Source organism: Vombatus ursinus, unplaced genomic scaffold (assembly GCF_900497805.2).
Source record: "Vombatus ursinus unplaced genomic scaffold, bare-nosed wombat genome assembly UNPS02009205.1, whole genome shotgun sequence".
Classification (NCBI taxonomy): Eukaryota; Metazoa; Chordata; class Mammalia; order Diprotodontia; family Vombatidae; genus Vombatus; species Vombatus ursinus.
In genome coordinates, this window is record NW_020948983.1 from 31,507,062 (window position 1) to 31,534,774 (window position 27,713).

Here is a 27,713-nt window from a genome sequence, read left to right on the forward strand (position 1 = left end):
TTTAGAAAACCAGAAATTAGTATTATCTATGTTTTTTAGTATTTTTGTTTATTTTGTTAAATATTTCCCAATCACATTTTAACCTGGTTTGGGTTGCACTCACAAGTGAGGCCTTGTTGGGCCTCAGACATGTTTGACTCCTTTGGTCTAGACAATATTGAAAGTAGGTAGAATTGGAAGTAGTTGAATGACTTTACCCAACAAATAGTTCTTCAATGTAAACTTGCTCAATGTCACCTGTGATTTAGAGATCTAGTAAAGAACACTAAGGTTTTGTTCTGTTCGGTATCATTGTCAATGATTTAGATGAAGCACAAGTGATATGCTTACCAAATTTACAGATGTCACAAAGTGGGGAGAAAAAGTTAGCATGCTGCATGATAGGTCAGATCTGAAAATATCTCAACTTGTTAGGCTATTGGGATGAATATAATGAGATGAAGTTTAATAGGGATAAATGTAATGTTCTACAATCAGGTAATAGGAATATCAACTTCACAAACAAAAGATGGGAAAGGCAGGAATATTTAACAATTCTTATGAAAAATAATCTGAGGTAGATTGTAGACTCAATGAGTCCACAATGTGATATGACAGCAAAGATAAGCTAGTGTTGCCTTAGGTTGCATTGAAAGGGTAATAGGCCCAGAATTTTGGGATAAAAACTCCCTCTAAATCCTGCCTGCCCTGATCAGACTACACCATGGGGTACTGTGTCCAGTTCTGGCTGCCATGTTTGAACATAATATTCGTAAGCTAGAGTGTATCAAAAGGAAGACATCTAGGATGGCACAGAGCCTGGAGATAATGCCATACAAGGATTGGTCAAAAGTACTAAGGATTCTCATCCCAGGGAAGACAAAATTGAGGGGAGAAATCAAGGCTACATTTGAGTATTTGAAAGACTATTAGGTGGGAGATGGATTAGGCCTAATCCACTTGGCTCCATATGGCAGAGCGAAGAGCATTTGGGTAGAAGTTGATGAGAAGCGTATTCCAGTACAATGTAAAGAAAAACTTTCTAATAATTGTGGTTGTGAAGAAATGGAATAGGTTCCCTTTGGAGGTGGTAGTCTAACTTGTTCAGTCATTCAGTTGTGTCTGACTCTTCAGACCCATGGACCATAGCATGCTAGTACTGTTAATGGGGTTTTCTTGGCAAAGAGCCTGGAGTATTTTGCCATTTCTTACTCCAGTTGATTCAGGCAAATAGAGGTTAAGTGACTTGCCCAGGGTCACACAGCTGGTAAGTGTCTGAGGCAAGATTTGAACTCAGGTCTTCCTGACTCCAGGCTTAGTTCTCTATCCACTGGGCCACCTAGCTGTCCAGTGGTCTAACTAGAAGTCTTCAGGTAAAGACTGGATGATCACGAGGATATATAATATCAGTGTTTCTTGCTCACATTGCCTCTGCTGCTTACTATCTTTATGACTTTGCACAAGTCATTTTTACCTCTGTGGACCTCAATTTTCTCATCCACAAAATGTGGGGGACCAGTTAATGTCTAAGGTACCTTCTATCTGCAAATCTTTAAAACCCTAGATCCTGCTTCCCTAGTCATCCAACCCTGTGATTGTATGGTTCTCTGAAACTTGAGGAATAGAATTGAACTGGAAAAGAAAGTACATTAAAATTCTTCCATCTCGGTTCTGACTTCTGGTCCTCAAAACAATGTGAGACTGGTAAAGGCCAGCTCCCAACTGTGATCAGCTCAACTTGAATGATAAGAGATTCAAGGGGGACAATACATTACTTAGGTTATCTTACCTTTTTGAAGACTACTTGAGGAAGAGAAATGAGTTCTGCCCTTGTCAGCCTTAATCCCCTAAGGACTCCTAGCACCAATCTGATGGCACCCTAGGCCGCCTCCAATCATCTTGGCCAGTATCAGAAAATAGTTTTTATTTCATGTTAACTTTTAAAAAATAAATATATGACAACACTTTTTTCCATGGGATTGAGGAGGGGGAAGCAGTTACTGAGAAATCAGATGAACATTAATTGGGTTTTTATAGCTCCCCCAAATTAAAAATCCTTGGCATAGACTATTACATTACACACACATGTGCATGCATTTACACACATATGGGTATGTCTATGTGTAATATATACATGTATGTATATGTATATGTGTAATATATACATGTATGTATATGTATATATGTGATAGCCTATGATAAGGATTTGTATAAATGGTTTCTAACACTTTAAATAGTATTAAGTTTATATACATAATTATTCATTGCATTATAATAAATTCTACATGAAGTTTTATGTATTTATGTATACACACATACACACTTAATGCTATTTTTAAAATGTTACAAACCATTTGATGTGTGTGACTAAATGAAAGATCAGTCTACCTGGTGTACTTAAAAATAGGTTCTATACATGGATATTGGGAAGGATAGAGAAAAAGGGAATGCAAGAACCCTTGGGAGAGCATGAGTACTATCCTATTAGGTCAAGATAAACAAGGAGTATTAGGTTCTGTTAAGGGATGTTAAGGGGTCCCCTGAACTTGTCTTTTTGAGTTGCCATATTTTCCAGAAACACTGGACCCAGAGCATGAAGGAGTCCCTGAATGTGTCAAGGATAAAGTCGCCCCAGCTGACATAATTTATTGTTGTACCCCAAGCTGGATTCCCTGTGTATCCTTGGGAGGTGAGAGAGGCGCCAGCCAGTCTGTACCAGGCTGGGAAAAATGCTTGTGCAGCTGCGGTCCTTTGCAGATAAGCAAACCCTCCTATTTTCATAGTCTAGCAGTTCCCAAGGAAAAAGAATGTGGCTTTTGCCATTGCTTTGTTCCTCCCCTCTGGAAGGGTTACTGTACCTTTCCCCTTCCATGCCACGCCCCTTCCAATTTTCTCCTCCTTTTGTTGTACTGCCATAAACATGCAAACTTCTGTAAGGACTGTGACCTCTTTGGGTACCCTGTTCGTTTCTCTTACAATAAACCTGGTTTTCACACAAGTCTCATGATGTTGTGATTGCCTGTTGACAGTTCCTACCAAAGAATAAAGCAATCAGTAGATACTTGTTTAACAAAAACAAGGGGTTTTCTCCTGGTGCCCTGTAGGGGCGAGATCTTAAGGTCAGATGATATGGAGAAGAAAAGAATATAAAGGGAAAAAAATGATAACCCTTGTCCTCCTTATATGAAAAAAACATCTATTAAGGACCTACTGTGTATCAAGCTCTGTAAGATGTGCCAGGAATACAAATATGGAAGTGACCCAAGACCTATTCTCTAGGAGCTAACACTTTCATAAGAGGAAATGTAACATACAAGAGGATGGTGATGCAGAAGGGGAAAGTTTTATTCTGAGGAATCTTAGAGATGGAGAAAGGAGCCATCTGTGGCAATAATTTCTAGAAGCAATGAAACAATTGAATAGATGACTGACTCCATGGTTATACAGTCTAGTACAGGAAGCAACACACACAGTAATGAAAAAAGAGAACAATTTAATAACTCTGCAATAAGTACAAGATGATGACATGATGTGAAGAGTCAATGTCATATAAAGTGAAAAGCCCTGAATTTGGAATCAGGAGGCCTGGATTCAAGTCTCTGCTCTGTATATAAGCTGGGAAATTCTGGGTGATCTGTTTCATTTCTCTAGACCTCCGTAGCCATATCTGTAAAGTAGGTGTTTTGGACTAGATGACCTGCAAAGTCTGTTCCATCTTTAAATCCTTGAGTCCTGTAAGTAGATTAAAAGTAAGATCCAAGGGCAAGTAGGTATTGATGGGTGGTTAGAAACCAAGGGGTCGTGGGGCTAAGACACAAATTTAGGGAGAGTAATGGAGGGGAGGGGAAAAAATTAAAACCTTATCCTTCTAGATAGCAGGTGATCTGAAGTGGGTCTGGAGGGCCTCCATTTTCATTTCCCCTTGTCAGAGAGAACAAGGATAGCTGGGTGGGTGAGGTTATGTAATTGGGGACTAATTTGGAGATGAGATAGAATAAAGGGAATTTAACAAGAGCTAAACTGTACTACAAGAAGCATAGGCAGCTATGCCTGAGGAAATGAAGAAAACCTTCAACTGAATGTCCAACACCCACCCCTGGTGTCTGGCTTGAAGAAGCAGGTATTATTTTCTCATTACAGAAGCAAGCTGAAGAATGCATCACTTAGCATCATTTATATTTTGTTTGCCCTCCCCTCCCCCCCCCCCACTATACACACCCTTTTTTCTATCCTGACTCCCACGGTTAAGTGCTTGGGCACTCTTTACCATGGCTTTGAAATCAAGAGAGACACTTTGGAATTCAATTAGCCAAACAGTTGCCCTGGCAACAAAAAACATATAAACTTAAATGATTTATACACAGAGACACCACTTCAGAAAGGAATAAATTTAATCCAGCAGCTGGGAATGAAATGGATTGTACAATAAGAAAATTGTATTTTTCTCTCCCCAATGAGAGGCCTCTGGATATTAATGTGATATAGATGAAAAAGAAGGCTTACAGAAGAAGGCAGCATGGAAGCTAGCATGAAACTTACACAGAAGGGTTCAAGGTTCAGCTAGCATGCTAACTCTGACCTTGGTTTACAGGCTGGAAAAGGATCTGGATCTCAGGAACACTAGTGGCCATATTTGCATTTGGCTACTCACTTATATGCCATGAATTTCTCCATAACTTCAAAGAAAGAAAGACTTTGTAATTTTTTGGACCCAGGATCTCAGAGACATTAAAATCTTCACTGTAGCCACATGTTTAGGGATGGGCTACCTCATATATAACAATTGGCTTTCTTGGAACCTATTCTTTTTATTATTATTATTATTATTATTAATAGATCATGTGTTCATACAAAGTCTACTCACACCAATTGGTCTCAATTTTAACTAGGCATTTTTCCACAGGGGACAAGTATTACAAACCTCCTGGGGAAATTGCGTGGATTGTGCCTCCAAGTGATGCTGTAAAGGCTCAGCACAGGATTCGGGAAATACTCACCCTGCCATTTGGTAGCTACCTTTCAAAACTGATTGTTCTTGCTACCTAAGCTCTGTTTTTTTGCTGCTGAAATTCTATCAGTGCCCTCTAAATTCAGACACATGGGAGAAAAATCTGAATTGTTGCAGGCATATCATGAATCTGCCTATGGGCAGTAATCTGAATAATCACATTGGGGAATTTAGGGTCACCCCAATTTGGAGATCCCTCTTACTACATTCATAAGTCTCAGTTTGAATTACATTATTTTGTGCCCCATCCATATTTCTAGACACACACACACACACATATAGTATAGCCATGGTGTTAATATTGTTATCTATCATGGGCAAGCAAGGTAATGGTTATTTGAGGCTGGTTTGTAATTACCATGTCTCCAGATCATGTGAGGTGTATTAGATCTTTATTTTATTCATATTCTATAGCTTTATGTATATATTTACATAGATACAAATAATAAGTATGTATATCATTATATATACATATATACAATAGTATGTATGTGTATATATGTATACACATAAATGTATATCTACACACATACTACAGTTGCACTGATTCAAATTTTTAGCAATTTGTTATTTATAAGACTTTAGATAGAGTTTAGATAAGGTTTACCTTAGAAAATCATTCTTTCATGGAATTGAAATATTAATAGTGAAAGTAAGAATTTTTAAAAGTATTCATTTATATGAAAACTACTTGGAATCCTGATTTTCAAATGCTTATTATCTGGAAAGAAGGAAGGAAGGAAAGAAGGAAACCAGCATTTATTAAGTGCTCACTCTATGCCAAGCAGTGTGCTAAGTTCTGGAAATACAAATATAAGTAAAAACAAAAAAATTGTCCCTGCTCTGAAGGAATTTCCATTCTAATGGAGGAAAACAACATACAAATGGGAAAAGGGGTTGTGGGAGGATGAAGATTTTGTTGTAGTTCAGTTGTGTTTGACTTTTCATCCACATTTGGGGTTTTTTTGGTAGAGATAATGAAATGTTTGTCGTTTCATTCTCCAGCTCATTTTACAGATGAGGAAACTGAGGCAAACATGGTTAGTGACTTGCCCAGGGTCACCCAACTAATCAGTGTCTGAGCCCAGATTTGAACTCGGGAAGATGAGTCTTCCTGACTCCAGGCCTGGCATTATATTCACTGGGCCACCTTGCTGTCCCATAAGATGAAGGTACTTGTTTGAAATCCAGAATGTAAGAAACAGACCCAGAAGGGGAATGAAGGCAGGTTAGCTTGGGTGTCTTCATAAAATGGAGGGTCTGAGGTAAACTCAGCAATGGGAGAAGTTGAGTGGGTATTGCTGAAGGATATTACATGGCAAGCAGGTTTCGGGGGTGGTAGGATATTCCGGACCAAGGAGGCACCAGGTGCTCACAGAAATTCTAGAATGAGACAGCAGTAGAGGCATGATTTTGAAGTCCAGTAGATCGGGGCAGGCCCAGGTTGGGAATAGAACAGGTTCCATAAGAGAGCTTTAACAGGGCAACTTTAATAGAGCAACTCTTTAATTTTTAGTTGCTGATTTCTTAGATTCAGTTCAATCCAAAAAATTTAATGACCATCTACTTACTCTGTATCTACTACAGTGTCAGACACTCTGCTAACTGCTGGAGATACAGAGACAAAAATAAAACAGTCCCTGCCCTCAAGTTGCTGACAGTCTATTGGGAGAAACCAACATGTACACAAATATGTTATGTGCAGAGTAAATAAAAATTTTTATAAATTATTAAATAAATAATGAAAGTAAATAAATGAAAATAAAATAAATATTTTATTTAAATTAAATATTTAAAATAAGAAATAAGAAAGAAAAAAAGAATCTTGAGGGTGGTAGCACAGACAATCACTAACAAATGAGGTGATCAAGAAAACCCTTGTGGATGGAAGGCATTTGAACTGTGCTTTGAAAAAAGCCAGGAACTCTATGAGGCAGAATCAAAGAGTGGGGCCATTCCTAGCATGAAGGATGGTCAGTGCAGCATAGGCCTGGAGGTGAGAGTTAGGGAACATGTTTAAACATGTTTAGCTGTTACATAGAGTCTGAGGGGGAGTGGTGTGAAATCAGTCTGGAAAGAGACGATGGAACCAGATTGTGGAGGACTTTAAATACCAGATACAGACATTTGCATTTCATTCTAGCAGCAAGAACAAATCACCGAAGTTTCTTGAAATAATAATACTCAAATTTATAAATATTCTATAATCCATACTTTATGCAGGTTTATTACAAATTAATGGGGTCTGAATGTATATACATATATTTGTATATTTTATGCTTTTAACATAAAATATTTCTTATACTTATACTTTGTGCCTATGTGTAAGCATTAATATATACATTTCTTTTAGGCCAGGCTGTAGGAGCTTAGTGAAGTACCTGCTTTTTGTTATACTATGTTCATTAGAATTGGATTCCTGGGAGATTGTTTTTAGAAGAGTTTAGAATTGGCTTTTTGACTGGGAAAGAAGGTCACACAGTTGTATGTATGTATATATGTACGAGTAAATTTGGTATTGATACTTCTCTCCCTCAAGTCAAAATCCTCCCCATCACAAATGAATAGTGAGTTTTACTCATTACTTGAGCTTTCTTACCAAAACAAGACTACTGAATTTAGAGCTGGGAAGGACCTTAATCCAATCCTATCATTTAATGGATGAGGAAACTGAGTTCCAAAGAAAGGAAGTGACTGCTCTAAGATTATGCAAGTAGAAATGAGCAGAACCTAGATCCAAATTCAGGTCTTCTAATTCCAAAATCTGGTGCTCATCCCGTTCTATTTTACTCAAGGAACTTGGGAAACAAGAGTTTAAGAACCCAGAAAGGCATGGGTTCAGTAAGTCAGTTCATTCACATTTATCAAGCACCTATTAAATGCCAGGCACTGCGCTAAGCACTTAAGATACAAAGAAAGGCAAAAGACAAGTCCTTGCTTTTGAGGATCTCATGATCTAATAAGGGAGACAATAAGTGAACAGCTATGTACAAGCAAACTATATACAGGATTAATAGCAAATAATTTACCAAGGGAAAGGCTTTCTGTAGAAGGTAGGATTTTAGCTTGAACTTTTAAGGAAGCCAGGGGAGCCAGGAGGCAGACATGAGCAGAAAGAGCAATCCATGCATGTGGGACAATCAGAGAAAATGACCAGAGGAGGGAGAAGGAGTGTCTTGTTCAAGGAGCAGGAGGTCAGTTTGTCGCCTGCTAATAACCAACCAACAAAGAAGCCTTCATTAATAATCTACTACAATGAAGATCCCGGGGATGCAAAGACAAAAAATACAACACTCCCTGCCCTCAATAAGCTTACCCTCTAACCAGGGTGATAACTGGTATAAGCTGGATACACACACACACACACACACACACAAACACACACACATATAAACATGTATGCGCACACATATATGTTATATATATATATATATAATCTACTATATACAAATAAGGGGGGAGTGCTAGCAGCTGATCTCAGATGTGTCCCACCTAAGACTTGAGGAATCAGCTACTGAGAAGTCCTCTGTTCTACAGAGCAGCGCTAATCTGCATGCCTTTTGCTTCCCTTCTCTATAATAAATGAATGAATAAATGAATGAAAAATCATTTGTTAAGTGTTTATTATGTTCAAAGCACTGCACTAGGTACTGGTGATACAGATAGAAAATTAAGCATTCAAGGATATCACATTTTCATTGAAGAAGACGCACATTGTAGTGTCTGATTTGAGGACAATGGAGGGGCTGGGTGGGCAAGGGGTGCATCTGTCAGGTGAATGGCAAGGCCCAAGTGTACCTAGAGAGAATTTGTAGTTCAGATGGTAGTGCCTGGGCATGTGGGGTATGTAGTGGAAGTTCAGAAAGTAAGGTTCAGTGGTCCCTCATTTTACTAAAAGGATTTTAGTGACTCCCTGTACATCCAAACAGTGCAAGAGGCTGGGCCCGCCCAAAACAGAAATATTTTCTTGCAATGTTCCCCACAAAAAAAGACTTCTTCTTATCCTGTTTAAGAACCTCTTTTGCATCCTAATTATCCTAGGAACTTTGGGAGGCACCTCTGGCCTCTGGCCAGGTTGGTGGAAACATATTTCCCAGAGTGATGCCCAGGCTGCTCCCACATTTACATATTCTGCTGGTCAGATCCCAGGTGGCCTGGCCGAGGAGCTGCTGCCCATGCATTTGTGATGAAGTGGCACATTGCTGTCCTCATTCCTTTCCCTCCACACAGTCATCACATTTTCTCTCTGCTGTCTGTTGTGGGGTCCAGGAGAAGCCACTTTATCGAATAAGCTGCATATAATAATGTTAGTCCCAGGGTCACACATTCCCTGGCTGATGAATGAGGCTGGCTTGGCTGATCCACTCCTATTTGCTTCTGCTCTAACTGCCTGATTTGATGCTGCTTTTAGACTTCCTGTGTTCTTGACAATTGGGCTTCATGCTAGTCTGTGGGGTGGGGCATTTATTTCATGAGCATAGATTTCAATTTAGAGTTGAAAAGGACCTGGAGGTTATTGAGTTCAATCCTTTCCTTTTACAGACAAGGAAATTGAGGCACAGAAAGGTGACCAGCCATAGATAATTGATGTCCAAGGAGGGATTTGAAGCTACATCTTCCTAACTCCAAGTCTAGCAGTATAGCTGCTATTCCAAGATGCCTGCCGGATTGTCTCTCAAAGTGCTGCATTTCAGCCTCTGCCAATTCCCCAGTTTAAGGGACTATTACCACTTGAGGTTGTAGTAAAAGGCAAGAAACAACCTGGGTGTTCTTTTGTTGATTAAATTTAGCTCTTTGGTTTCTGAGCAGGGCAGATGCCTCTGCCTGTGTCTCTCTACTTTTATGTCTAATATGGCATCTCATCTTGAAGACCTTGGAGAGGATTGGATGTCTGGGAGCCATTGAATCAGAAACCTCCTATCATTAAAAGATGACTGACATGTTTGTGTTTGTCTATACTCAGAGAGGTTTCTGTCTCAGCTACTGAAGAATCAGAACTTATGGAATATGGGACTTCAGGCAGGAGACATTACTTGCAGGGCAGGTCACAACTTCTCTGTGCCTCATTTTCTTCATGTGTAAAATGGGGATAATGATAACTCCTAGCCCACAGGATTGTTGTAAGAATCAAATGACATAAAGTGTATAAAGTGCTTTTCAGATCTTAAAAGACTACATAAACGTGATCTAGTAGTATTATAATAGCTACTGGGAATTGAATTACCAGTCAGCCAAAATATATTCCCTTAAACTGACTCAAATTTTCCTAGGGCAATTCATCTTGACCTCTGTTTTTACCGTGAACACATTCTACTTTTGTCGTATTTGTGTAGGTGTTTTTCCACTGTAAGCAACCTGAGGGCAGGGACTGTGACATTTTTCATCTCTGTAACCCCAGCACCTACCCAGTATCTGGCATAAAGCAGGCATTTAGTAAATGTTTGTTAAATTGGAAATAATTTATTTGGCTATCCCCTGGGCATCTGAGGCCCTATGACAATTCCACTAGCAAGAAGAAGCTGGGCCAGAATGCTAAATATCCCCGTGTGATACTGTTTTCCAGATTGTCCACTAACAAACAGCATCTTGACTATTTATTTTGAGCCAAGTAGGTAAATTGCTGCTGGCCTGCTGAAGCGACAGAATGCACAATGAGGGAAACCATTTTACAACCAACAAACTTAATCTGCCATTGCTCTGAAAGTCATGGAAGCAACCTCCTGCTCACCCAGCAAACTCAATAACTTTTGTTTCTAGGGGCAGGAAGTGAGAATAATTACCCAGAGAGCATTCCCTCCCCTCAGGCTCCCAAAGTAAACACTGACAGATGAAGTCCACTTGACAAGAGGCCAAGTGTGCTCAGCAAGCACCCAATGCTTCCTTCTGGAGCTGAACTTGTCCCTTGCTGAAAAGGAGCCAGTAACCGAGGAAGAAGATCAAGAGAAATGAGTGCATCTATCAGGAAGTGATTCATGTAAATTTCACTCCAAGCTGAACATGGAAGCTCCTTGGGCATGGAGACCAGAAAAAGCAATTTGGGAGTCTATCCTTAGAACATGGCGTTTCAGAGATGCTGTCTTCCAAGTATATCTGCTATTCCATGAATGTGGGCATTACCTTGAGAACAAGAACAGATTCTAATGGACTTTCAGTGGTTGTCAGATGGACAAATACAGGGATAGGCAGGACCCAGAAAATAAATAGATCTACTGAGACAGTGAAGAGCTTCCAAGAAGTTACCAGTAATGGGTGCAAGGAAGAGGTCTGAAAGCAGGCCTAGTCAATAGGTCTAGACCAAGGGTGGGGAACCTGTGGCCTGGAGACCACACGTGTTCCTTTAGGTCGTCAAGTACTGCCCTTTGACTGAATCCAGCTTCACAGAACAAACCCCCTTAATAAAAGGATTTGTTCTGTAAAACTTGGATTCAGGGAAAAGGCTGCACCCAAGAACCTAGAAGACCACATATGGCCTAGACGCTGAAGGTTCCCCACCCCTGTTCTAGGAAGACAAGGCAGTTAGAAAAGAGAGGTGGATTGGCATGATCAGAAGGGAACATGATTAGGATTGGAGCTGGGAGCAAGGATGAGATAATTGACCTAATTTGCCCTAATATCCTACCCTGTGTTTGCTTAAAACTACAATTTTGTGGATTGTTATTTCACATTAAGAAACTCTCTTAATATCAGAACCTTTCTTTAATTAGCCTTACAGGCAATTGAATAGAGACCTGGCCTTAAAAACAGGAAGAACTAAGAAGGGGAAAAAGAAAAGGAAATAAGCATTTATTAAGTATCTACTATGTGCCAGACACTGTGCTAAACACCCAGAATACAAAGAAGGAAAGGCAAAAGACAGTCCCTGCCCTAAGGAGCTTACAATTTAATGGTCACATAAGGGTCACACATATGGGAAGTATCTCAGGCTGGATTCAAACTCTGGTCTTCCTGAATCCAGGCCCAGTGCTCTTTCCACTGCACCAGATGTGTAGCTACTCTTAAAACTAGGTTTATATCCTGCCTATATGACCTTGGGCAAGTTATATAACCTCTGAAGGCTCTGGGTAACTTTCTAAGACTTTAAGTTGCAGAGAAGATTCTAGCTTTCATTATCGGAGGTAGTTCCTAGCTTGAGAATTTCCTATGCTAATGAATTCACAGGTCCAGCCCATATCCTCTACAAGCCCTAGAATTATAATTCAAGGACCTGCATTTGAATCTTAGCTCAGTAGCTTATTACTTGAATGACCTTAGGGAAATCTTTGAACTCTGCTTTCTCATCTGTAAGAAAGAGGGGCAGGGGAAATAATTTTTGCAGTATTTAACCCCATAGGATTTTGAAAAAGATAAATGAAATGATATATAGAAGGACTAGAAGTGCAATGATAGGGGAGTCTGGCAGCAAGCAACAGGAGGAGGTCCTGGAGGGTGGATAGTATCAGATAAGTCTGGAAACAGATAGGGCTTGGGATTGAAGACAGTTCCTAGGGAGATTGGCTAGAGTACAGCAAGGTTCCAGCTCTAGAGTATGGGTCAGTGTACTGAGGATCGAGACAGGGATCTAATGACTAGGACACAGGAGCAATTATTAAACATCGACTACAAGATTAGAGTAGAACTAGCAGCAAGACTGACTCAATAGGGAACTGAAAATACCTTATAAATTACTGTTCTGGGGTCCAATTAAATTGATGAATGTTAATTGGCTCCAAAAGAATGGATTTGATATGGGCAGAGCCAGGTTGGTCATTACATAGAACAACTGCCTACTGTCCATCTCCAGTTGGATGCCCCATAGTCATACTCAAACTCAACCTGTACAAAACCAAACTCACTCTCCTTTTTCTCCCTATTTCTGTAAAATTGATACTTTTCTCATCACCTAGCTTCACAACCTAGGAGTCATCCTCAGCTTTTAACTTTCACTGCCTGGTTGCCAATTCTCATTGATTTTAGCTCTTCAACATTACTCACATCCATCACCTTTCTCCTATCCATACCACAAGCACCCTAGTTTAAGCCCTTATCACCCATTACCTGAACTATTGACAAACCTGTTTAATTGTTCTTTTTACATTCATTCTCTCCTCTCTCCTGTATATCCTCCACACAACTGCCAGGTTGGTGTCTGACCACATCATTGCCCCATTCAACTGTTTTCAATGGCTTTTCATTGACTCAAGGATAAAATTCAGATTCCTCTGTTTGGCATTTAAAATCCTTTGCAATCTTGCTCTTGCCTACCTTTCCAGATTCATTACACGTTATTGTCCAGCACATTTTCTCTATTCCAGCAAAACTTAGGTATTCGCTGGTCCTTATATACCAGATCCCACTTTATGCTTTTGTGTCTTAGCCTGGGCTATCTCCCTCTCTCCTTGCCATCTCCTCTTGGAACCCTTGGTTCTTTTTAAGGTTTCCCTCAAGAGTCACCTCCTTCAAGAGGTCTTTTCTGATTACTCCAATTATTACTGCCCCATCCCTCTAAAAAACTCAGTTTGTATGTATCTTGTGAACATGCTTTACTCCCCCAGCAGAATGTAAGTCCTCTGAGAACAGGGATTATCTTGCCTTTACATTTTTATCCCCAGTGACTAACATAGGACTTGGCACATAGTATGCTTAATAAAAAGTTGTTGGTTGATTGCTTGGTTAAACAAAGATAATATTTTGTATTTTTCTAATTATTAGTGATTTGGAGCATTTTGTGTGTTTATGGATATTTTGGATTTCTTCCCTTGAGAACAAGAAATTTTCAAGATATGACCAGGCAGTTCATATCTTCTGACCAGAGGCAGTTACGTGATGCAGTGGATAGAGCACTAGGCCTGGAGTCAAGTAGACCTAAGTTCATATCTGATCTCAGACACTAGCTGTATAACACTGACAAGTCACTTAATTTGTCTGCCACTTTATTCAACTACAAAATGGGGATAATAACAGAACCAACCACCCAAAGTTGTTGTGACAATCAAGTGAGGTATTTGTCAAGTACTTAGCACAGTGCCTGGAATGTAGTAAGTGCTTAAGCAATGAGTGTTTCCTTTCTTATTTATGTGAATTTATTTTATATCTTGGAACTTTGTTGGACTTATTTTTAGTTAATTCTTTAGAGTTCTCTTAATAGACCATCATGGCATCTGCAAAAAAGTCAATAGTTTGATTTCCTTTTTGTGTACTTACTCCTTTGTTTTTTTTTTCCTTGTCTTGTTCTAGTGCCATTAACATAGTAATGGTTATATTAGGTAGCCTTGTTAGGCGGCATAGTAGAGTGCCAGGTCTTAAGGCAGGAAGACCTGAGTGAAAATTTGGCCTCAGACACTCACTGGCTGTGTGACAATGGGCTAAATCACTAACCTCTGTTTGCCTCAGTTTCCTCATCTGTAAAATGGGGGAAATACTAGCACCTACTTCTCAGGGTTGTTGGAAGGTTCAAAGGAGATAACAATTGTAAAGTACTTAGCATAGTTCCTGGCAGATAGGAGGCACTGTATAAATGTTAGTTGTTGTTACTATTATCCCTAATCTTACTAGAAAGCCCTCTAACCTTTTCTCATTACATATAATATTAGTTCTTTGTTTTCTATAGATAATATCTACCATGTTAAGAAAAAGTCCATTTATTTCTATACTTTCTAGTATGTTTTTGTTACAGTATCCTATTTGCTAATATTAAATTTTTTCTTGCCAATGTTCATTAAAGATATTGGTTTATAGTTCTCTTTGTTTTTTTTTCTTTTCATAGCTAGGTTTCAAGGTCATATTTATGTCATAGAAATAGATTAGAAGGGTCTCTTCTTTTCCTATATTTTCAAATATGCTTTATTGAAATTATTTTTTCTTTGATTTTTTTGATAGAATTTTTCTTTTAAATTCATCTAGTCCTAGATTTTTTCTTTTGTGAATTTATTCATGGCTTATTCAATTTCTGTCATTGGGTTACTTAACTAATCTGTTTCTTCTGTTAATGTGGATATTTTATAATTTTGTAGGTATTATCCATTTCATCTATTATATATTTTATTAGCATAAAATTAGGCAAAACAGTTTTTGATAATATTATTTATTTCCTCTTCAGTTGTTATGAATTCTTTTATTAAAATTGATTTTTCACTTTCTTTCAAAATCAGAATAGATGTTTATTTTGTTAGTTTCTTTTAAAAGGTCCCACTTGTATTTATTAATTCAATGTTTGGTTGTGTATATGTTTTTTCTTTTTTTTTGCCTTCAACTTTGTTAGCCTCTTTTTTGAATCTTTGAGTTTCTAGTTTGCTACTGAGTTCAGACTCTTTTAAAAAATTTTTTGTTCTACTATTTTTTTATTTGCGTGACTGATTCATTGATTTATTCTTTCTCTTTTGCTGATGAAAGCATTTAGAGACTATTTTATCCTGAGGACTATTCATCCAAACCTATAAAATTTGGTACATTATTTCCTTCGGTGAAAATTTCTTTTGTTTCTATGATTTATTCTTTGGCCCACCAATTTCTTAGGATTAAATTATTAACCATAAATTCTTTCTTCAAAGGCCCTTTGAGTAATGAAAGACATTTAAACTAAATTATATTCTAGATACTTGTTTAAACTATTTTATTTATATATTGTTTTTATGTCATAAACATTTCCTCCTGTTTTCCTCTTTTCCTCACAGATAAACATCTCTTATAATAAAGAACAAAACAAGTAGAAGGGAAAAAAGGTCACTAAATCCAAGCAAACCATTGAAAAAATCTAATGCATATGCAGTGTTCTACAACCTCTGCCCCCTACCTCTTCAAGAATCAGAGGTCAATGGGTATGGCCACTTTAGTAACTCACCTCACAATTCCTCATTGTTTTCCACAATGGTTGAACCAATTCATAACTCCACTATCAATTCATGAGTGTGCCTCTCTTTTATAATTCTTTCCCCTTATCATCACTGTCAATTAGCTGAATATGTGGAGAACTTCAGATTTGTCTTAATTTTCAGTTCTCTTATTGTTGCTAATTTGGAGCATTCTTTCACATTTTTCAAGCCATTTGTAATTCTTTTGAGCATCATTCTTACCCTTTGACCACTTATGAATTGATAAATGGCTTTTGATCTTTGATATTTCTCCAGTTGTTGATACATTTTCTATATCAGACCCCTATTAAGGATATTTCAATCAATCATTAAACATTTATTAAGTACCTACTGTGTGCAAGGCACTGTGTTAACATATTTGATAAAAAGATTTTTCTCAATTTACTATTTCTCTTCTTATCCTAGTTCCATCATTTTTGTTTATAAAAAAAAATCTTTTCTTTGAGTGTGATTGGCAGAATGCTGATACATTTACTTAGTAAATGTTTGTTAAAATTTTATTTATTCATGTAAATGAAAGTATAAATTTTACCTTTCGTAACTGCCTCTATTTCTTGTTAGGTTTATAATTCACCTCCTGCCCATAGCTGTTAAAAGTATACATTTTTCTTCCAATTTTAAGGAATTTTAAAATATGCAGTTAATACATTTATATTTTTTTAATTAAATGTGTTATATTGTTTGAGATGTTAGTCCAAACCTAATTTCTTCCAGACCATTTTCCAGTTAACCTAGCAATTCCTATCAAATCAGGATATTTTTAAGCTTTTGGATTTATCAAACAGTAGGTCATTGAATTCAATTATTTCTTATTTTCCCTTGTCCAGTGTCTTCTGTTGATGTACTTTTCCACTTCTATCTAATACAAAATGGTTTTGATTATTAGTACTTCATAATATATTTTGAAATATTGAAGTGCTTTTTTCCCATTTATACCTTAAATTTCTTCCACCCCGCCCCGGCTTATGTTCAAGGTATTTTGTTCCTTCAAATGAACTATTATCATTTTGTTAAACTCTGTAAAATATCCCCTTGGTAATTTAATTAGTGTATCTCTAAATCTGTAAATTAACTTTGGTAATATCATCATTTTTATCATATTGACCTGGCTCAACCATGAACATTAAATATTTTTCCAGTTAAGTTGTTCTATTATTACCTACTAGATTTTGTTATTTCTATATAGAAATGTGGATTTCTGTAGGTTTATTTATTTTGTAGTCCCATCTTTCATATGGACTATTTGTGCCTTGACTGTGGTAGAGCATTCCAAGCTCGTATTGGTCTGATCAGCCATAGTCAGACACGCTGCACCTTGACTCCAGCATAGCAATGCCATTTTGATCTTTTTTGAGAAAGGACAACAACCAACCAACTAGTCTCATCTTTACTGAAGTTGTTTTTTCAATTTGTTTCTTTGTTGATTTTTGATGATTTTAAGTAAACCATCTTGTTCTTGGGGGGTAGGAAAGGGGATAGTTCATTTCTTCCTTGTTTATCTTTAATTTTTGATTTATTATTTATATCCTTATTGTTCCTTCTCTAATATCTTTTTGTTTTCCATGAAGTTAAAGTCTGAGGTACTTTGTTAAGCTTTCTTCTAATTGGTATATATGTACCTTTGTGCATCTTTTCCCATTATCGATAGTGTGTGTCATTCCTGAAATTATCAATTCATGAGGAAAATGATGTGGATAGAAACAATGTCCCATAGTAGAAATTAACTTGCTCTCTGAATTGGTCTAATCTTACCCACTCCCTGAATTGCCATTGGCTATGCCTTTTCATCTCTGAGTCCATGCCTGTCAACCTTTCTGTTCACTATTTGATATTAAAAAGCTTAGGAGTCTCACTTTTCTTGGGAATGATATTATCCAATGCATAATCTTCTTCCATATTAAAGTCATTTTGAGGTGCTCCTCTCCCATTGCACTCATGTACCTTTTCCCCCATGGGAATACTCTTCAGTGGGAACTCCTTCCTTCATTTGGTTGAGGACCCTAGTTTTTTGCCAACTCGCATATTATCCTATCCTTCTTTTGTCATCCTTTCATTATCTATCTACAGACTTAATAAAAACCCATTTCCCTTTACCTTTTACCTTCCCTGTACTGACTTTCATAAGCTCCAACTCTGAATTTTTGTCCCATGCAATACATTAAGTCATTTGTAGGTGAGTTATGAGTTTCAGTTCATGGTGATTATGTTTTTTCTCTTCTATCTTCACTTCTCCTATTTAAAAAAAATCTACTTATATTTTTATCCATTAGTGTGCTCAAAAAAAACTATTTATGGTCCCTCCTTTTTCAACTGATAGGTCAGGCTTTCTCTTTTTTCTCTTTTTAAAAATAATCTCTGAATAGAGAATAATTTATTTCATTACTTATTTCTTCTGTGATAATTATACTTGTTTCCTTTCTAGTTTCTTTCTCATTTGTAGGTGTTCACAAGTCACATATTCTGCTCATTTTTTTTTCCAGAGGGAGGAATACCTCAAATCTTCTTTGGTTGAATATCTATTTTTTTCATTGACTATTTGGAACAGGTTTGCAGGTATATTATTTTGGGTGTGCAGTGTGAGTTTCTTTACTTTTCAAAATACACTTCCATTCTGTTCTGTGGTTTCTAGTAGGTGGAGAATAATCTTGCATTATTAGTATTTCTTCTCCTTTATATTGGATTGTTTTTTTTCCCTCTTAGACACTTACAAAATTTGTTGTCACTGGGATTATTTAATTTAACCATTATGTCTGGAGTTGAGTGTTTTTTTTTTTTTCTGGATGCAATCTGTGGATTCTTTAAATTTGTGCTTTGTTTTCTGTGTTCAGAAATTCTGGGTCATTTTCTTGTATTACTTCACACATAAAGGTTTTCAGGGCTTAATTTTTTTTAATCGTATTCTCCTGGGATATATATAATTCTTAAATTATCTCTGCCCATCCTGTCTTCAATGTTAATACTTCCAACTCATATAGAAATTATATTCTTTTAAAGTTGTTACCTTTTGCTTCACTTTCTTTCTCTTCCTGGAGAAACTCTTTAACTTTGATTCAATATTTTTTTTCTAATCTCTTGGTTTAGTTCCCCCCCTCCCCCATTTTTCAAAGGATACATTCTGACCAATGTTGTCTCATAATTTCCTCTTTTACTGATTTTATTTATCTTCTGAACTATTCTGGAATTTCTTGTTAGTATTTCATGGTCTCTTGAGATTTGAGAGACTCTGTGTATCATTAGACAATGGTTCATTTTCATTTTTCTTCTATATTTGCTAATGAAGCTTCATAATTTCTTTTTTTTTATTTTTGGCTTCATAATTTCTTTGAAGGCTTAATTCTCCTTCTTCCTTTTAGCTTTAAAAATATTCTCTGTGAATTTATTTGTTCTTGCTCTGTATTTTTATTAAGACTTCTTCTTGAAATATTTTAAGCATTTTTTTCCCCTTATATTCTTCCATCACTCACTTTCTACTACCCCTTTGCTGGTTGGATATACCCCTAAAGACAGGACTGCCTCAGTCTCTTCTCACATTTTGGGCTTTAGCATTCCCTGACCTGGCTCCCTGCCCTAAGTAGCCATTTGAGTGGATAGTATCGGCTCCAGGTGAGTTTTAGTTCTTTTTTCCTTCATTCTAGGTACACCCACTCATGCTGGCCTCTTACCCCCATTCCTCTATTGGCTTTCCTTTTCTTTTCTGGCTGGGCTGAATCAGCATCTATCACTTTTTACAGGGTTGGGGTGGGGAGCAGTCTGGGTTTCCTGGACAGAATCTGTACAGTTTTGGGAATTACTAACCTTAGGTTTACCCTAGACAAAAGGCAGCACTACCCATGTGGGAAGATTGGAAAATATTTTTCCATTACCATTCTCCTTCCCCCACTCCAAACCTATTTCTTGTCTTCCCTGGATTTGAAATCTTCCTACTCAAGCAGAAGTTTTTTTTTTCATATATATATGTATATATATGTGTGTGTGTGTGTGTGTGCATATATATATATGTATACAAACACACACACACACACACACACATATATACATACATTTCTTTTGGTTATCCTCTTCCTCCCAAGGTTGAGAAGAGTCACTGTCTGTCATTTGTGGGTGGGCAGAGGGTAAGGTTTATTGGCAAAGTGTCTGCAGCCAGAATGGATCCCAATATGGGCCCTACGCATATATCTACAAGTTGGTTTGCTCATCCCTATAGGGAGTGTGAAGCCTGATGTAGGGAGAGAAGCTGAATAAACTCCTTGAGGTTTAGTATTCTCTGGTATAAATTCTTAAGAATTTTACCCTGTTGTGCTTATTTTTTTGTCCAGTAGGTTCAGACATAGTTCCTCAATATTTGATATTTAGTTTATCATTTGGGAAATTTTTGATAATTTGTTGGAATTTGGGAAAATGTCTAGTCTACCATCTTACTGGACTCATTACCTGGAAGTCTGACACTTAATTATTAACATGCCAACAAAATTTTAGGCTAATGATGGTTGGTGATATGTAAAATCATACAATTAGGACAGAATTGGAAATTAAAGAAACATTTAAAATATTTTCTGAAATCATCCACCAAATAAGTGCATCCCCATTCTCTTCTTCCCTAATAGAGAAGAGAGAGGAAGTTCCCCTTTGCCTAGGTTGCCACCTGCAAACTGTAGAAAACATTGAGACCTCTTGGCAGCCATTATCCCCATCACTTAAAATTCTTGGCTATCATCTATGCTGACTGAAGCTATAATAATCTTCACAGCTCTGCCACCTCCTCATAGTTGATAGCCCACCCAGAAGCCCATCCATACCTCTGTTGTGGTTTGTACTTCAAGACTCCACACATGCTGTTTCAAGTCCTCTTTTCCATGTGGCTTCTCTTTGAGGGCCTCTTTCCTTTCTCCTTCCCTTTCTTCTCTTCTTCCTTCTCTTCCTCTGACTTTTTCCTGGATTTCTCTCTTTCTCTATGAAAAAATAGCCCCTGTACCCAGGTTCCAATATCCTTGGGAATGAAATCCTGGTTAGACAGCCTTGTATCAGTTGTATAAAAAAATGGTACAGTTATTGTCCTTTCTACAACCCCTGCATTCTATTTGCTAGTCTTGGGTTATCTTGCTTCCTTTTTCATGGGCCAAATTGTCCATGAACTCATTAGAGTTTTACAGAAATTTCTGGTACTATATATGCTGAGGTCTAAAGATTATTGGCTAACAGTCCTGGAAAAGAACTTGCAGGTCATATAGAGATCATCAAGAGAACTTACCCCTCACATTACAGATGAGGAAACTGAGGTCGAGAGATGTGATTGTCCCTAGATCACATAAGCAGAAAGTAGCAGGGAGTCAATTCAAACCCAGGACCTCTGACTCCACAAAGAATTCACTTTTGATAGCACCATGCATCTGTTGAGTTTCTGATGGAAGGCAGTATAATGTCATGTGGCAGTGGAAAGGCCTAGATTTGAAGTGGGAGGACTTCAGTTCTAATCTCAGTTCTACCATTTCCTACCTATGTGATGTTGAGTGAGTGGTTTTGCCTCTCTTGGTCTCAGTTTCCTCAAATGTAAAATTGAGGAGGTTGGGCTAGATCACAGGTGGGGAACCTATGGCCTTGAGGCCACATGTGGCCCCCTAGGTCCTCAAGTGGGGCCTTTTGACTGAATCCAAACTTATCGATTTATTCTATGAAGTTTGGATTCAGTCAAAGGGCCCCACTTGAGGACCTAGAGGGCCACAAGTGCCCTTGAGGCCGCAGGTTCCCTTCCTTTGAAGATGATTTGCAAGTCCCCCTCCAGCTCTAAATCAATGATACTAGAATGAGGACCAAGTAGGGGGTCAAAAGACCTGCATTTTCATCTTACCTCCAACACTAAACTGTAAAGTATTATGTTAACAAGCTATGACGTCTAGGCTCTGTGACCCTGAAAAAGACACTTCTTTAAATACTATGATCCTCTTGGGAGGTAGCCACTAACATTTTGTGTCTCAGAATAAGAAAGAATCTCACTGATTCATCTTCTAGTTCAATCCTTCCCTGAATAGGAATCCCTTTTACAACATCCATAACAAGAGGTCAACTACCCATTCTATTTTGAACAGTTTGCTCCCAGGATGCCTGGGATTCCTGATGATTTTAAACTAGAAGACTAAATAGCCTGGGAGGCCTACCAGTGAAATTCTGATATTTGCATTGCAATAGAAAATAGGATATTTAGGTTTTATCTCTCAATCCCTAACAAGTGTGACTTTAGACAAGTCACTTAAACTTTCTGACCTCAATAGCCTAATCTACAAAATGGGGGCAGTAATCCCTAAATTGTCTAAAGGAAAAGGGCTGAACCAGGTCGTCTTTCAAACTCAACATGGTCAAAACTGAGCTCATATTCCTCCTCTTTCCCTCATTCTAACTTTTCCTTTTACCTTGCTGACATCACCATACTCCCAGTCACCTGGATATCTTTTCCTTCCTCTTCTCCAGTCAGTCAGTTCCTTCCCCTTCATCCCGGTAAGTTCCCAGGTCATGTTGATTTTACCTCTCAAACATTTCTCACATCCATCTCTGATTTTCTGATAATAATAACTAATATAGCTCCTACCATGTGCCAGGTGTTTTACAAATAGTAACTCATTTTATTCTAACAATAACCCTGGAAGGTAGGTGCTATCATTATCCTCATTTTACATTTGAGGAAACAGAGGCATACAAAAGTTAAATAAGTTGCCCAGGGTCACACTGTTAGTAAGTATCTAAAGCTGGATTTGAACTCAGGTCATCCTTATTCTAGGTCCAGAACCTCTACCCACTGTACCAACTAGCTGCCAACTGCCACTACTGTAGCTTAAACAGTCCCTTTCTTCTTTCATGGACTATCATAAGTCTCCTAACTGGTTTTCCTGCCTTAGTTTGTCCCTCTTTCCATTCCACCCTTTATTCAGCTGTCTGAATAACTTTCCTGAATTACTACTGTGTTCATAATTGCTTCGGGGTAGCCCCATTCAGAATAAAGTAGAAATGTTTGATCCTGAAATTTAAGGCCCCCGTCTTAATCTGGCTATATCTTATTGTTCTAGCCTACAACCTTTCGTGTACTCTAGGATATAGCCAGAATGCTACCATTCCCTCTCCCCCATTTTTACCCTGATACTCTTTCTTCTGTTGCCTTCAGAATGAATTCCCTCTACCCAACAACTTTCATCCCAATTTCCTATGGTTCTTTTTTTCCTTTAACTCAGTTGTCACCTACTCCATGAAGCTCTCCTTGAAATTCCCCTTCCCCTAGGTCAAAGACATCTCAAATTACTTTAAGTACTTTTCCTGAATCTTTTCTCTCTACTCTTATTTCATTTCATCTTCTATCATGGTTATGTGTATAATCTTCCCCTCCTCTATTCCCAAACTTTTTTTTTTTTTTTTTTTTTAGGCAATTGGGGTTAAGTGACTTGCCCAGGGTCACACAGCTAACAAGTGTCAAGTGATTGGTCTGAGGCTGGATTTGAACTCAGGTCCTCCTGACTTCAGGGCCGGTGCTCTACCCACTGCACCACCTAGCTGCCCCTTCCCAAACTTCTTGAGGGAAGGAAAATACTTTATTGCCTGTGGAGCTGGAGTACCTTTCAAGTTTAAGCTCATATATCCTAGGAATGAACTTGTAATGGTAGAATTTTAGATATTGTGATAAATGGTGATGAAATGTTTTGGTTTTCTGATGACCCTTAAATCACATCATAGGGATAAATAGCTATTCTACCTTCTCAGAAGACTCCCCTGTTTTTCAGGGTTATGGTGTGTCTTGGAATGGGATCCTTGAGTAGCTTTGGGGCCCAAGGGTCACCAAATTCTAGATCCTCTAAACCCAGAGAAAGGGAGAACCCCATGGAAACTTAGCTAAGTGGATAGTCTGGGACAGGAGCTGTAGCCTGCATAAGATATCATTATTTTCAGATACTGTGAGTCAAGAAACCCAGCAGGGCTTATGCTGAAGATCCCCCGAGATAATTCTCAGCCATTCTCCTCAGGGGATGATCTTGAACTAGGTACCCAGTCTAAGCTGGGGCAGAATCGTTTTGGAAAGAGTGAGGTAATACCCTGTCAGCAAGAGCTGTTTAAGTAGACATTCTTGCTAGCAAGGTGCTAACGAGGTGCTAACATAGTTTCCCTGACTACTGTGAAGGGGGGTAGGGGAAAGGAGCTCGCACTGTGTGAGCTATAAAACATGGGAATGAATGAGTTGAGGGTTAGAAAACTGGGCAAGAGACAGAAGGCTCTACACACCCAGGGCCAGAAGTTTGTATTAGCCCCTTTTTGAAAGCTGAGGTAATAGACAATTTGGTGTCATGGAAAACAAGTCTCTTGATTCTCTTTTCTTCTGTTTTATGATTTTGCTTATTATTACAATTATATTAGTGTTAATATTAAAAACAGCAGTCAAAGTGTTAATGACAATGTCCTGGCCAAAATCCAACTTGGGATATTGCATTTTGCCTTTTGACACTTCTCCATACATAAAGTCAGTGTTTTTATTCTTCATTTCCCCTACTAGACATCATTGTGGGATTTTGCATTGGGACTGGTGGTCCCATTTCCGCTACATAGCTGGATAACATTTTGCTAAGAACATTGGAATACTGAGTCCATGACATCCATGCCAATGTTATTACTCCCCCACCCCCATCCCCTATCCTGCTAGAGATGGGCTGGAGACTGACTGGCTATACAGAACATCAGCTCAGATCTCCTTCTAGCTCCAGGAGATGTAGACACATTTATATGATTCTTTATATTTGCCAAGCCCTTTCTATTCACTTTTATTGGTTTTACCTCTTGGGCAGCCCAGACAGATAGATCTGAATAAAATTTTTCCAATTTTACAAATAAGGTAGAGGCATTTCCAGTATAATAGGAAAAGCAAAATTTAAAGTCAGGAGATCAAGGATCCTCTATTTTTTGTTTCTTTTGAAAGTAGGAGGAATAGCAGAATGAGGAGAGAGCGAAGACAAATGGGCCAGGACTGAAAATAAATCATTTTCATTGACTATTTTCAGGAAATCTTCGCTGATTTAAGAAGACTTTATGAAAGAAGTTCAGTGTAGGGATGTATGAAAGAAGGGATAGAAACAAAGAGAGGGGTGATAAGATATCTTGACTTATCAGTGATATGGAAAAAAGGAGAATAAACTTGAAGAGAATGTATCATGGAGGAAGATAGGTGGCATATGTCAGGAGGAGGAAGAGGATTGCCTTTCAGGATGAGTTGTGAAGTTGTTTAGTAACTTAGAGATCACCAGCAAATTCCACATTTAGAAGACAATCTCTTTCCACTGGACTTGTAAGCATTGTTTGTCAACAGGATCAGAAAGAAACAGGCATACATGAAGGAAGGAGGAGCTTGACTAGTCCTGAAAGTCAAGAACATGATGGAGTTGATTCCAATTGTCTTTTGAGATCTCAGATGAAATTAGCTAGACCAAGCAAGAATGGTCCTACTCAGCACAACGGTACCAGTGACTTATTGACACAAATCAATCAGTAATCATTTATTAAGCACCAGCAATCTGATAAACACTACTAGGAATTTACCTTCTCATGGAGGGGAACAACATGTGCACAATTAAGTCGATACAGAATTCATATGCAGAATAAATATAAGGTTGTTTAGGGAGGAAGAGCACTAGCATCTAAGGGAATCAGGAAAGGCTTCTTAGAGAAAATGGTGCTTGAGTCTTCAAGGAAGAAAGAAATTTTATAAAATAAAGGTGAAACAGAAAGGCATTCCACCAAAGTCAGCTGGACAGCAAATGCAAGGCAAAGATGTAGGATGAAGTACCCTATAAGAGGAAGAGGAGAAAGTCAATTTGGCTGTTTGAACCTTAGAGTGTAAGAATAATAGCACTGTATAGCCCAATGGGAAGGCATACCTAGTTAAAGGATCATGGGATCATAGATTTAGAGCTGGAAGTGACCTTAGAGTTCATTAAGTCTAATCACCTCATTTCAAAGACGAGGAAACAGATTAGAGAGGTCAAATGACTCATCCAAAGTCAAATATAAACTAAGTGTGTGAGGTGGAATTTGAACCCAGGCCTTCATAAATCCAAGTCCAACTGTATCCAAGCAACACTCCTCTTCATTCAGATTTTTCCCTAAAGATAATTACTAGGTGCTACCTAGACCTCCCCATGAAATTCATGTCTGTCACCTTCATTTCTGGGGCTCTGTCACTGAGACAGAGGCACCCAAACTTAAATGAACTTGGTATTTTAAAAAGTATCCACACTTAAATTCCAGGTGAATTAGGGCATCATTATTTACATTGCAAAAGGATTCTTCATTTTTTAGGAGATTTCATTTCAAAGTTATTTTCAACACTTCCATGGAGCTTTGATCTCCTCATTAAGGTTAAGTATTGAAAGCTATCCATGCATTCTTATTCTAAACCACTCTTGGCAATATCTTCTCATATATCCTCTTCAGGTCACCCATTCAACATGTTGGGACCCTTTCTACAGTGTAGCATGTGAATTATTCTTTTGCTATCCCATATTCTTTCTTTGTAAAAGATCCCTCTTCTCTTATATATCTATCTGTAGATATCTGGTTATATCTCTGATGGTTATCTTCTTTCATATAATTCTTGGTGGGGATGGGCTGTGGCATATTTATCAACCAACAGACATTTATTAAGCACCTACTATGTACAAGGCACCATGCTAGGTACAAGGGATACAAAAACTATACTCAAACAGTCCCTTCTCTCAATGAGTTTATACTGTATGTGGGTGAGTGGATGGGTAGGGGGAAAGATAACATGTACATATAAATATATAAGAATACAATGTGTACATAATACATTATATATGTGTATACATGCATACACACATATATATGTTTATATAATATGTATGTAAACAAATAAAAATGTTTTGGGGAAAGACAAGAATGAATGGGAATCAGATAGCGGTACATGAGCTGAGCTTTGAAGGAAACCAGGAGTCCTAGGAAATTGAAGTTAAGAGGGACTGTATTTGAGATTTGCAAAACAACAAGTGCAAAAAGAAATAGGAAGGTGAGTATTGTGTGTGAGGACCAACAAGAAGGTCAATTTAGTTATTCAATGTATTGTCTAGATAGTAAGTTATCTTTGTATATTTATTAGAGGCATGCAAAACTCTTTATGTATATTAGCTCATTTAATCTTTGTAAAAACCCTGTGAGGAGGGTGCTGTTATTTTCTCCTTTTGTAAATGAGGAAACTGAGGCTGAGAGAGGTCAACTAACTTGCCCAATGTCACATAGCTAGTAAATATCTGAGATACAAATTAAACTTAGATTTTCCTGACTACAAATTTAGCACTTTATCACATTACACTTGGCTGCTGCTGTCAGGAATAATATTTAATGAGACTGGGAAGGTAGGTTGGAGGCAGGTTGTAAAGGACTTTAAATGCCAGAGGGGTTTGTGTTTAATCCTAGAAATAATAGAGAGCAACTGGAGTTTATGGAAGAAGGTAGAATGTTTATGTACATTATACTTCTCTCCATTGCCCTTTGGGCGACCGGTAATTTTGATCCTAAGTGGGTTTAAATATTTGTTTTTATACTATTAACTTTTTGGGGAGAGGATGGGGGAGAAGGGAGAAAATACTTAAAGCTGAAGTTATAGAAGCAACTTCCAGCTAACAGATCAATCAAAAATGAAATTACTGTAAGGCATCTCACATTCTCAGCTTGAGGAAGAGAAACTTCACATTCACAACTAAGTAGGTGATTTTCCTGCTGTGCTCTGCCCCAGACAGACCATGTTGGGAGTATTGTGATCTGTTCTGGAGGAAAGCACAATTTAAGAGAGAGGAATTAGATCTTGGTGACCAGGATGGTGAGAGTATTGATGAACATGC